The sequence below is a fragment of the Salvia hispanica genome, chromosome 2, assembly GCF_029641045.1.
Source record: "Salvia hispanica isolate PSC_SH4W2 chromosome 2, Shi_PSC_v1, whole genome shotgun sequence".
Taxonomy (NCBI): Eukaryota; Viridiplantae; Streptophyta; class Magnoliopsida; order Lamiales; family Lamiaceae; genus Salvia; species Salvia hispanica.
In genome coordinates, this window is record NC_142693.1 from 14,260,828 (window position 1) to 14,272,997 (window position 12,170).

At 35.7% G+C, this 12,170-nt stretch overlaps 2 long non-coding RNA genes across 2 annotated transcripts; one reads left to right on the forward strand and one right to left on the reverse strand.

Moving 5' to 3' along the window:
* Positions 1-9,077: 9,077 nt before the first annotated feature.
* Positions 9,078-11,149, reverse strand: LOC148931618 (uncharacterized). The gene is made up of 3 exons (XR_016134885.1): positions 10,828-11,149; positions 9,749-9,813; positions 9,078-9,244 (listed from the first exon to the last, which is right to left on the reverse strand). It is a non-coding gene; the product is annotated as an uncharacterized LOC148931618 (long non-coding RNA).
* Positions 10,286-11,544, forward strand: LOC125187276 (uncharacterized). Its single transcript, XR_016134884.1, has 3 exons — positions 10,286-10,433; positions 10,505-10,622; positions 11,342-11,544. It is a non-coding gene; the product is annotated as an uncharacterized LOC125187276 (long non-coding RNA).
* Positions 11,545-12,170: the final 626 nt, after the last annotated feature.

Here is a 12,170-nt window from a genome sequence, read left to right on the forward strand (position 1 = left end):
CTATTCTCCTCCATCTTTTACCCCTCCATCTGATTTCAGTCTGGATTCTCAATCAGCCCCTTCATGGTACCCGGATTCAGGGGCAACCAATCATGTTTCTCATGATCTCTCTAACTTGCACTCAAGCTCAGAATACCATGGTGGTAAGCAACTTCATCTTAGTAATGGCTCCAAAGTTAATATTACTCATATTGGTCATACTGTTCTTAATTCATCTCAGTCTACCTCTCTGTCTAGACCTCTCATTCTTAAAGATCTATTACATGTTCCTTCCATCACTAAAAATCTTATTTCCGTATCTCGTTTTGCTAAGGATAATGGGGTATTTTTTTAATTTTACCCATCGTCTTATTTTGTGAAGGATCTGTCCACCAACCAAGTCAACCTCAAGGGTTCCCTTGACCAAGGACTCTACCGCTTCTGCCTTCACAAACCACCCAAGCATCTCAACTCCATCTCAAAGCCTGTTGTCTCTCCTACTTTCAATAATCACTCTAGTGGCTTACCCATTGTGTGTTCTGCTACAGTTTCCTCTATTTCCAAGTCTGTTACTAGTTTAGAGTTATGGCATAGAAGGCTAGGCCATTGTGCTTATGATGTTGTGAAAAAGGCATTCCAAAACTGTAACATCTCTTTTCAAGTAATGAATTCAAGTCTTCTATGCCATCCTTGTTGCATTGCTAAATCACATAGACTTCCTTACACTCTATCCTCCTCCACATGCACTGCACCCCTTTCTATTGTTCACAGTGACCTCCGAGGTTCTTCTCCCACCAAATCAAGAAATGGTTTCTCCTACTATGTGACTTTTATTGATGAGTAGCAACAGATTCACTTGGTTATATTTACTGAAGTCAAAGGCTGAGCTAAAGCACATTTTCCCTCAATTCAAAGCTATTGCTGAAAAACAATTATCACAGCCAATTAAGGTTTTGCAATCAGATTGGGGTGGGGAGTTTCAGTCTCTTACTGGTTTTCTTAAGGAGCATGGTATTCGTCATCGAGTATCATGTCCCTACACACCTCAACAGAACGGTCTCGCTGAGAGGAAGCATAGGCACATTATTGAAATGGAACTTGCTATGCTCGGTCAAGCAGCTCTTCCTTCACGCTTTTGTGACGATGCTTTTGTCACTGCTGTGTTTCTCATCAATAGGATACCCTCTAAGGTACTGCAATTTGTTTTTCCCTATCAGAAACTTTTTAATGTGAAAGCAGATTATCACATTCTAAAAGTCTTTGGATGTCTTTGTTACCCATTCCTTAGACCTTACAATAAGCACAAGCTACAATATAGATATGATGCTGCAACTTTTTTGGGATATAGCAGCTCACATAAAGGCTACAAAGCATTATTGCCTAGTGGAAAAGTTGTTGTTACAAGAGATATTGTCTTTGATGAGCTGCAATTCCCTCAGAGAACTCATTCATCTCCCCCCATCACTGATACACACTTTTTTTTCACTATCCTCTTTCCCCTTTAGTCACTCTTTTCTCCACACTCTACCTCTCCAGCTGCTAGCTTTCCACATCAAAATCCTCTCACACCTCAAACTTCAGCTCAAAATTCATCTAACGATCATAGACTCTCTTCTCAGAACTCACCTACTGATAATCCTCCCACTCAAATCCCACAACCTGATCTCATTCCTCCAAAAACTGCTGTAATCCCTGATCCTCCTACTGAGCATCATGATCACCATTCTGATCCACCCTCCACTTCTAGTGATTCCTCGTCAGCTCAAGCAGATCTTCTCCTCATCCAATGATTACTAGGGCAAAGGCTGGTGTCTTCAAGCCCAAGCTGCTGATTGCTGTCCTACCCTCATCTCTACTTCCAAAATCTGCCTATATTGCTTTACTCATACCCGTTTGGAAGCGAGCAATGTTAGATGAATTTCTAGCTTTGCTTAAAAATCATACATGGACTTTGACTGAGCTGCCACTTGGCAAAAATCTCATTGAATGTACATAGATTTTCAGAATCAAAAGGTTTTCTAATGGTATTATAGCTCGGCACAAGGCTCGATTGGTTGCTCAAGGGTTCTCCCAACAGCCGGGTTTTGACTACTTCGAGACATTCAGCCCCATCGTCAAGCCAAACACCATCAGAATTATCTTAAGCTTGGCCACTTCTGCCAACTGGAGCATCACACACCTTGATGTAAATAATGCTTTTCTTCATGGCGATCTTGAGCAAGAAATTTACATGAAGCAGCCTCCGGGTTTCGAACAAGGCTCTCCCAACCTTGTTTACAAATTAAACAAGTCACTCAATGGTTTGAAACAAGCTTCAAGAGCTTGGTTTTTCACAGTACACTCGGTTCTGATCTCTCTTGGCTTCTCACAATCTAAGGCATATGGCTCCTTCTTTCACAGGTCTTCAAATGGAAAAGTGATCTACCTTTTAATCTATGTTGATGATATATTAATCACTGGGAATTCTCCTTCATGCATACAAGATGTCATTGACAAAATGAGCTCTCATTTTTCTTTGAAGAATCTAGGCGAGGTGCAGACTTTCTTGGGAATTGAAGTGAGTAAAACTGATAAGGGGATTCACCTTAATCAGTCAACATATATAAAAGAGCTCTTGTCCAAACTCAAAATGCAAGATGCCAAAGGAATATCCACTCCCATGATTTCCTCTCCTCATCTCAGCAAGTCAGATGGCAATCCCATTCCCGATGGGAAACTCTATAGAAGCATAGTAGGCGCCCTGCAATATGTCACAATTTCTCGTCCTGGAATAAGTTATTCTGTCAACAAAGTGAGCCAATACATGGCCTCTCCTCTTGACACTCATGGGAAGGCTGTGAAATGCATTCTCCGCTATCTGGCTGGCACAATTGACTTCGGTCTTCACATTCGTCGCTCAAATAACATGGTTAGTGCCTTTTGTGACTCAGATTGGGCCTCAGATCTTGATGATAGGAAGTCAGTCACTGGATATTGCACTTTTCTTGGGTCTAATCTTATTTCTTGGTGCTCAAAGAAACAATATGTCATATCTCGCTCGAGCATTGAAGCTGAATATCGCAGCCTCGCTCACACTGCATCTGAGGTCACTTGGATCATGTCTCTGCTTTCTGAAATTAACATGCTGCCACCCAAGCCACCCACCATTTGGGTCGACAATTTGAGTGCTATTTCCTTGGCATCCAATCACGTCCTTCATGCACGCACCAAACACATCGAATTGGATGTGCATTTCGTCTGAGACAAGGTCCTAGCTAAGCAACTTGACCTACGTCATGTCCCTTCAATCGACCAAGTGGCGGACATACTCACAAAGCCTCTTAGTCTCCAATTCTTCGCTAGATTACGAAACAAACTCGGCATGTGTTCGCTATCTACGCTCGAATTGCGGGGGCGTAATAGAGTTAAGATTAAAGAAGAGAAAACAAATATGCAACGTGGCGACGTTGCATAGCCACTGTGATGAGATCCTAACAGAATTGGGAATCTCTTGTGGTCTTTCATGGACAATTAGCATTGATGTCACTTTCTAGATGCTTCTTTCATCTTGTATAAATTCCTAATGTATTGTTGAACAAAGGTGCAATGAAATATCTCTTCTGATAATATTTGTCTCTTTCTCTGGTTCCATTTATGGAGTCTATCTCTAAAGCTTTCAGTCTCCGCCCCAAGAGTCCCGCCGCCCGAGAGAAGTATGCAAAAAGAGGAATTACGGAAAGAAGAAAGAGGAACTGGAGTGCAAAAGATCCGTTGTTTTTTTGTTTTTTTTTTGTTTTTTATATATCTCTAGCATTGGAAGAAGGAAAAGACGTGTCAAATGGTATAAAAATTAGTGATAAATAACTATATTTACCCTATTTTGATACTCCATCTTATTGAGCAAAATGAAAGGAGCATTTAATTTATTTTATTCTCCCTAACATATGTATAGTCCAATACTCCATCGTATAAAATACTTTTATCATAATTTAATTCCACCCTTAATAATTAAAATCAAATCATCACAAACTACATAACTACTCCCAAATAAAGAAAAAAAGTTTAGTTCCAAACAGTCTTAAATTTACTAAGATAAAGAGTATTTGTGAAACTTATTAAAATATATTTGTCATGTGGATAAAGTATATAAAATTGATAGTGAAAAACTTTTTTTACTACAATTCGTCTAAGACAATTACTCCCTCCTTAGTAGATGGGTTTCATTTGAACACTCATTTTGGAAAAATATACTAATAAATAGTTAAAGTGGAGATAGAGTAAAGTAAGAGAGAGAATAATATAAAAAAGAGTATTCTCGATATTATTTTCTCTCTTATTTTACGTTTTCTCTATTTAATTACTCTATTTATTACTCTCTCCGTCCCATAATAGATGTCACACTTTCCTTTTTAGTTTGTCCCACAAAAGATATCACATTTATTCTTTTGGAAAAATTTCCCTCTCACATAAATTACAAAATTATATTTTCTCTCACCACTTATCACACAAATTAATATATCCTAAAATCTCGTGCAATCTCTCAAGTGTGACATCTACTATGGGACGGAGGGAGTATCATTTTTCCAAAATAAATGCTGAAAATGAAATGTCTCTACTGCAGAAGGACAGAAGGAGTAATTTAATACTTTTTAAAATTGTAATGTTGTTGTATATGAAATTAAATATTTTACTCTTGTTATAATTTTTAAATTTTTCACCCCCGGTTTATTTAAATTCCTAGTTCCGTCATTGACCGTACTATGTTAAAAATGAACAAGAAACATTAATTTAGTAGTAAACGGTCACATTTTTTTGTAAAATGAAACAAGAAAAAAGCTTCCGTTAGCATAGTGATCTGTATGTTATCCTTGTTCTAAACCTCGAATGCGTATACAAAACATGGTATCAGAGTTTACTAAAGAAATGTACTTTCATATAGTCAATGTAATATTGTAAAAAGGTTGTTATGGTGGTATTTAAATATAAAATTACACCATTGTATGTATTTATTCGGAAAAAAAATTAAAAAATAAAATATAATAGTAAATTATATATTATGATTAACTTAAAAGTAAAGAAAAATTTTAATTATAAAAATCAATACTAAAAAAAAAGATTTCTTTCAATTAATTCACGAACAAATAAACATAAGTAAACTATATTGTGTCGTTAAAAAGAAAAACGTGCTATGCACGATATCTTATTTCTTTAAATGATATAATATTAAATTATTATGCAGCAATAGAAAATTAAAAAATAATTTATTAAAATATTTATTTATAAATTATTTGTTTGTTGATATATTATAATAATGTTTCTCTATGCATTACAAAACAAATTAAACATCTTAGTTCCAAAAATATCATAAAATCTGTAAAAACTGAAGTAATATTACAGAATGTAGGACAATCAAACACTCAAGAATTGGCAGATAAATATTATATTTAAAAGTTGTATGTAATCATAAATTATAAATACAATATAAATATTTGAAGGTAGATATTAATTTCATTTAAATTCAAAATACTCTATAAATATAGTAAATCTACTATAATTAAATCCTTATAATCATATTGAGTTTATAAATAGAACAAATTTTCTAAAATTATTAACCTTTGTCACCATAATTATCATGCATTATATATTTATTTAAATATAATTTTTATAATCAAGATGTCTTATTTAATTTTTTTTATACTTAAATAACATAAATATTGTCAACAATTTATTCTTTTCTAATTAAATTATGTAATATGAGTCATACATGTAAGTCATGAAATCAAGAAAAGCAAAATACTATTGTAACAATTAATTCACAAATTTTGTTATACTATAAATAAAAATTGTGTGAAAAAATTACTAAAGTTCATATACTATTGAACAAATATTTCATATCATATTGTGAACAAATATTTCATATCACATTGTGACTAAGATCATGAGTGAAAAACAAACTCAACTCACTACCATAAAAACTATACATAATTAGATATAGAATAAAATGAACTATTAGACCTATCATCAATACATTAATACTGTAACACCCCCAATCTCGGTCATCGATTGACCGAATCGAAAGTGTCACAATCCCGGTATCAAAAATATGCTGAGTAAAAAAATCATTTTTATAGACTAACTGATAACCAATTATATTCTGCACCATGCAATTTTATATATATAGGTATGAATATTTCAATGTTAGCAAAACATACAATGTAGCATATTTACAACACAGCATAATCCAAGGTATAAAATTTATCTTAGACATTCTACAGTCCATCAAAACAAGATAGGTACCCAAAATGAGATTTGATCAGTGACTAAGTAGGGCGTAGTGCTAACGGAGAGGCAATGACTGAGACATGACTCCAAAATATGACAACTTTAGGGGATGAGGATGAGGTGACGCCGGAGACGCTGGGTAGCCGGGTGGTGGTCCGACCAACACTGCAGACGGTGAGTGTGGGGCTTGGAGTGTGGTGTTTTATTTATTTTCTCCTTTTTGTGTGAGAGAGAGTAAGAGGTGAAGAGAGTGATTCTTTCCTCCCCTTTCTTCTTTAAAAGAAACTATAAAAAGGATTTATCATAGGTAATTCTAGAATAATTCACACTCCTCTCAATTTCTCTACTATTTTACCTTTTCATTTTCTTTTATTTCCTACAACAAAATATGTGTATACATTCATTTTACTATTAATATCTAGTCGTTACTAACTATTAAGTTAACCTCTTAATACAATAGACGTTGATATAAATTCCCTTGTTTAGTCTTAAAGTTAATTCCAACACTTTATTCCTATGCTTGTTTAATCAAATAATTAAATTAGATTAACACTTTTATTCTAAACCGACAACCATCATACTTTCAATATAATTTATTTTTAATCCAATTTATATAATAATTCCAATTCTTAATTATCCTCATATTTTGAACTTCAGCAATCTATCAAGTATGCCTATTAATTATTTTACATTTTCAATATAAATCTTTATTTTCCAAAAACCTAAATCAAGGATTATATAATCAGAATAGTAATTTCATCTAGGGTCATTTATAGGGCGTTACAACTGACAAACACGGATTTTGCATATTTTTAAGGGCTAGATTTGACGCCTTTTAAATGTCAATCATTCATATTATATTCTTAAATTGCATATGTTATACATTTGGTATTTTTATGTGTTTGTTGGTAAATAATAGAAATAGATAGAAAAAGGTGCAAAAAGGTACAACAGCCTCTGTTCGAGCCCATTCTGCCAGCATGTTTGAAGTCCAATCAGTGCTTACTACATACCATTCTCTTCGTCTTCGAAAGAGCTTTGCGTGGATACGTAGAACGTCTCAATCGGAGTTCTATAGAGAAAGTTATGACTACTCTACGAACATTGCGCAGTGCAGTCAAAGCTAGCGAAAATTAGGCGGAAAATCAAGGAAGGAGGAAATTATTGCCCAAATATCTCCCATTAATTGGGGAATCAAAATTATTATATTTTCTATTACTTGGAGGAGAATTTTTTTACCATGTCTAAGCCTTTTTTCCCACCTATAAATACCCCTTAATCTAATTCACATTCTTGATCTCAGAGCCTCCAATCCCTTCTCCCCCTCTACACATACCTCCATTCTATTTTTCCACACATCAATTCATCCATCTTCCATTGGAGCGGAGCTCTACAGATCCAGGTAAGAGAAGACTGAAGATTGAAGATTCAATCTTCGATTTTATCGATTTCTTTCATGTCTAGCACTTTTATTGTTTTTACTACTTGTCTATGAGTAGTTAGACATCATTTGTAGATTTTTTGGTGAAAACTATTATGAACATGTTTTGATTTATTGAATTGAACTTTTTCCTATCTCTTGTGATTGTTTTGCTTGTTCTTGTGCTTTTATTGTTCTTTTGTCTGGCCAACTTTAGAACTATGTCCGTTTAACTAGATTAATCGAGAGATAGCTAGTTTTACGTGGTAAAAGGAACGAGTACAACACATAGGTTTATCTGCACTCGAGAGAGGGACCCTTTGTGAGGGCTTGAGTAGAACTTAAGGAGTTTCAATCTAATCTATTGGAAGGAGACTTTGATAGTTAGAGTCTAATCTGCTGGGTAGGTGCACTCGAGAGAGGACTTATCCTAGAATCGCGACTTTCATAATAATCCTAAGACACATAAAGGTAAAGGTCCTATAAGATTAATCATCACTAGGTCGTAGTGGTTGGATTCTAAAACTCTACATTCCTTAGCCTGCTTTGTATTATTTTGTTTTCTTTTATTTGTTCATATTTTTGCCTAGTTTACAAATCCAAAACCCAAAAACTCCGTATGTCTAGATAGTATAACGCTTAGTATATGATAGCCAGTTGCAATCTTATTCCCAGTGCTCGATATCCCGGTACTGACCTTTAGCTATACTAGATCTACCCCGTAAACTTGCAAGTATTTTTAGTGCTAATAAATAGTGCATCAACAACTCTACCCTCCTTAAAAAAAATTTCTTCCTCGAAGTTTCTAGCTGAATGAAAAGATAACGCTAAATAATTTAAACGTACCTAAAATCATGTCGATGTTAATGTACGAACTCGTATAACAAAAGTTTCAGGTTGGTGCTTAGACTTCTGTTCTCGCAGTTGATCCAAAAACTATTATTTGACCTCCTCCGATTTCTGAATTTTACCGGTTTCACGACCTTTCTTAACATTGGTACCGGCTTTTTCAGAAACAACAACAGAAGTTTCGGTGTTCTTTGGACAATTTTTCAGAAAATGATCCGCAGATCCGCATCGGAAGCAAAGTCCCAATAACTTTCTGCACATGCCATAGTGTTTCCCATCACAATATCCACATTAGGACGACTTGTTCATGATACCTGTTTATCGAACTGGCGGTTAAAACCGAAATCGTAACCGCCTGTTACGGTTCCGAACTGAAACCGTGTCACGCCCGCATTTTACTAAGGATAGTAAAACATGGTTAATGTGACTGGGGATGGGAATAAGAAGAGGGGATGGAAATGGGGAAGAAGATATAAGAATAAATCATATAATAAAAGAGAAACATAAAAGGAGTACTTAGATAAGGTACACTCGATCACATAAGGATTCGAGTTTAAAGGTTCGTACAACACAATTTATTTAAATATCAGAGTCTTAGGGAAAAAGTAGAAACTAGCACAGCGGAATGACTGAAACATGGTTCCATGTGTGAAGACATGAACCTCCGAGAGTACTACATGATTTAGAAATAAGCCCCTTTGATTCAGCACTCTCCCCCCTTCATCGCAGCTCAACCTGCACATTTAGAAATACATGCAGGGCTGAGTACAAAGGTATTCAGTGAACACATTGCCGAAATATACACATATATATTTATAAATGAAATATTGTCATTCCATCATCACAGTAATACTTGGGAGTTTTCGTAAAAAGGGCCCAAGCTTACTAAATTCCTTTGCTTAAAAAGTTGACTGCAGTCTCATTCCTTTTGTAATTTGCCATATCTGAACATTCCTTCTTGTGCCGGGAAAGTGACCACTTTCCACGGACACCGGACCGGCCAACCCTCTCGATGACACACAGCCCATGTGTACACTAGTCCGAGTAGGGACTCTCCCCTTGCTGGGACCCGAATTCGATTCTTACTTTAATTGGCATAGCACATTCGGTATAACCAACACAGATAGGCATCATCACATAAAACCAAAATAATTTATGGCAAGACAATATCATTTGCATAGATAAATATTATCTCAATATATTTCATACTTTCATTTGTATATAAGTTCGAAAGTTCACCTTAGGTCCTTGCAACTTTGATACAAAAATACCTCCTCCTTATGGTATTACTTCCTTGCGAATGCCTTAAGAAAATTAATAACAACTATTTAGCTTCAAGATAAGTAAAAGTAGATGTCATACACCTAGGATCATATCTCATCCCATTCCTTAAAAGACATCAACTTAAACCATTCAACTAGGAGAATTAATTCTTTTGCAAGGAATACATTAATCGAGAGATTACATGACTAATATAACCATAAATTACTTTACTCCAATTATGCTAGAGCACATATTAATCTAAGGCACGTAATCTCCAAAACTACACTTCAACATAGCTTACTAGTTAAATAATTCAAATCTCAAGAATTAATTATACTCATCAAATAAGTTGGACTAGACCAACTCTAATATTTAAAGAAAGACTTGGGCTCTACTAATTTGATTTAAAAAGGATCCATTCCATGTAGTAGAGAGTAAATAAAAGAGGCCCAAACTTAATTAATTTAAAGTCCAATCTTTTAGTCCAACAAGGAAATAAAAGATGAACCCTACTCACTTCAACTCTCTCTCCCTTGCTGCGCCTCCTTCCCTCCCCCAACGTCTCTCTCTCTCAACTCCCTCTCGCCACTGCCGGAAAACGGCTGCCACCACCGGTTACGCCGACACTGCTCCGGTCACCACCGTTGCCATTGCTCAGAAGGTAAGTTTATCTCATTTTGAATTTTGTAAAATAAGCTTCTAAAATTTGAATCTTTGCATATCAATTTCCAGAAATTAGAAGGAATGGAAAACACATTAAAGAGGACGGAGAAATGTCATCCTTTTGCCGGATTTTGCCATCACCGCCGCCGCCGCCGCCGATTTACCGGAGAGCAGAATTCCAGCCAAGGCATGTTTTTCTTATTTCCTTAGTTAAATTCCTATTTGGGTGGCTTCATATATTTGTGACTTAAGAGGCTACGATTTTTCCTATTTATGCATAAAAGTTGAGATTTTGAAGAAGTACTAAGCATGCTTGTATTTTGAGTTTTGGGACAGAGATATGTACTAAATGATGGCATGCTTTAAAGAAAGAATTTTGGTAGGGAACTTACTTAGATAATGAGAAAACTTGGTGAGTGAACAAAATGCAACTCTCCTCTACTTGCTAGCTAAGCTCTTGAAGCACCTTCCTCTAAATTTGAATGTGTGGAAACATGGATTTTTGTGGGTGGAAAAGATACATTTATGCGATGAAGCTGATGAGAGATTGTGATGGGAAAAAGGTTGAGAGGGATGTTCTATTTATAGTGAATTTCTTACCGTGTGATCTTGAATGTGGCGACAAGAAACATAACTCTTCTCCTCAAATTCATCATGATGTTGGAGACTTTCTGATTCTAATTAACTTACTATGCTAATTAACTCACTGTTGGAGCATGCATGGGGAAGGGTTTATTCTTGCAAGATTTTGAAAGATGGTAACGCGTGTGTGCTTCGGTGTCACCATCAATAGAATGATGTCAAAGTTGTTCTTTCATGGACTATTTCCTCTTTGACTAAATAAGGAAGTAGAGTGTAGAAGTACTTTGTCTTCTAGTATCACAAACTCATCTTCTTTGACTGCAGGACATGGTTTGGGAGAGAAAGTGGGCATTCAAGAATAAGGAATGGCTATCCGAGAAGCTGCTATTGTATAGTACTAAATATTAGAGAGTTGAAAATTATATTCACATGTATCGCTACTGTATTACTCATGTTAAAGAACATTATCTCATATATGTACATGAACACTTAATATTCTTCTACTATACTTGCACTTGCATAAATCATTCCTCGACTTCTTGTATTTATCATTCTAGCAAGCTTCCTTTCTCACATCTTAGTAATTAATTTTTCTCAACATAGATAATAATGTAAAGCAAGCAAACATAGTAGTTTAAAGTACTACTCCACTTTATGGTATCATTCACTTTCTATATGAAACTATTATTAGCATTAAAATAAATGTGGGCTGTTACAAACCGTGAGAATTTACCTGAATCGAAACCGTCGATTTTTGAACCGTGGTTCGGTTCAGGTCCAAAAATTTTCGAACCGAAACCATGCTGGAACCGTCGAGAATCGACGGTTCCAAACCGAAATCGCGAAAAACCGCCGAAAACCGTGAAATCAAGCCGGAACCGCAAAAATCGCAAAAAAAACCGATGGTTCGGAACCGTGAAAAACGTAAAAAACCGCCGAAAAACCGCCGATTCGGAACTGAAACTTAAACCGGAACCGCGAAACACCCTCGCGGTTCGGTTCCGGTTCAACAATTTCTAAAATCGGAACCGGCGATTCCGAACCGTAACCGCCGGTTCCTAAACCGTGGGCACCTCTAATCACAGAGGGATCTTGAGATCATTGTATGGATTTTGATTCTCTTTCTTGACTGCACTCCTGAGTGCAAGAAGGT